We start from the raw sequence: 1,598 nt of genomic DNA, 5'->3' as shown, positions 1-1,598 counted from the left end.
AGCATAGTTTTTGTCTTTTAGAAATACTCCCGAAATATTTATGTATGAAATTACACAACCAATATGCCTAGGATTTGGTCAAATTAATCAAGGATAGAAGTAATGAGAGAAGCTGTAGAAAAGTAAAATTGGCTGGCTCCCGTTCTCACAGCCATTGCAGTACATTGAGCTCCATAGAGAGAGCGCCGGGGCAAGTGAGAGCCAGACGGGCACTGGGCGACTCTGGCTTGCTGAGGAAAATAATTAAACATGGGCAAAGGAGATCCTAAGAAGCCGAGAGGCAAAATGTCATGATAGCATTCTTTGTGCAAACTTGCCAAGAGGAGCAGAAGAAGAGGCACCCAGATGCTTCAGTCAACTTCTCAAGGGTTTTCTAAGAAGTGCTCAGAAAGGTGGAAGACCATGTCTGCTATAGAGAAAGGAAAATTTGAAGACATGGCAAAGGCAGACAAGGCCCGTTATGAAAGAGAAATGAAAACTTATATCCCCCCTAAAGGGGAAACAAAAAGAAGTTCAAGGATCCCAATGCACCCAAGAGGCCTCCTTCAGCCTTTTTCTTGTTTTGTTCTGAGTATCACCCAAAAATCAAAGGAGAACATCCCGGCCTATCCACTGGTGATGTTGCAAAGAAACTGGGAGAGATGTGGAATAACACTGCTGCAGATGACAAGCAGCCTTATGAAAAGAAGGCTGCTAAGCTGAAGGGAAAATATGAAAAGGATATTGCTGCATACTGAGCTAAAGGAAAGCCTGATGCGGCAAAAAAGGGAGTTGTCAAGGCTGAAAAGAGCAAGAAAAAGAAGGAAGAGGAGGAAGATGAGGAAGAAGAAGAGGATGAGGAGGAGGAGGAAGATGAAAAGATGAAGAAGAAGATGATGATGATGAATAAGTTGGTTCTAGCTCAATTTTTCTTGTCTATAAAGCATTTAACCCCCCTGTACACAACTCACTCCTTTTAAAGAAAAAAATTGAAATGTAAGGCTGTGTAAGATTTGTTTTTAAACTGTACAGCGTCTTTTTTTGTATAGTTAACACACTACCGAATGTGTCTTTAGATAGCCCTGTCCTGGTGGTATTTTCAATAGCCACTAACCTTGCCTGGTACAGTATGGGGGTTGTAAATTGGCATGGAAATTTAAAGCAGGTTCTTGTTGGTGCATAGCACAAATTAGTTATATATGGGGATGGTAGTTTTTCATCTTCAGTTGTCTCTGATGCAGCTTCTACGAAATAATTGTTGTTCTGTTAACTGACTACCACTCAATAATTGCAAAAAAAAAAAAAAAAAATGCAGCTGTTTTGTTGACATTCTGAATGCTTCTAAGTAAATACAATTTTTTTTATTAAAAAAAAGAAAAGTAAAATTGGTCATAAACTGATAATTGTTGAAGCTTAGTGATGGATCCATGGAAGGTTAATATATTGTCTTCTTTTGTATTTGGTAGAAATTTTTAAAATGTTTTTTAAAGATTAATTCCTTCACCCCTATGCCTACAAGATTTTGCTTTCCCCCAAGTTTTTTTAAAATATAAGCATATCTTTATAGTTACTACAGTTTATAATACTATATTATATACTTGAAAGTCACTGAGAAAGTG

General features: G+C 37.8%; 1 pseudogene; it reads left to right on the top strand.

Moving 5' to 3' along the window:
• The first annotated feature begins 249 nt into the window (after positions 1-249).
• On the top strand, positions 250-1,262 carry LOC118011755 (annotated as a pseudogene).
• Positions 1,263-1,598: the final 336 nt, after the last annotated feature.

Source organism: Mirounga leonina, unplaced genomic scaffold, assembly GCF_011800145.1.
Source record: "Mirounga leonina isolate KUSES-001 unplaced genomic scaffold, KU_Mleo_1.0 Mir_151, whole genome shotgun sequence".
NCBI lineage: Eukaryota > Metazoa > Chordata > Mammalia > Carnivora > Phocidae > Mirounga > Mirounga leonina.
This window is presented reverse-complemented; position numbering and strand designations above follow the sequence as displayed.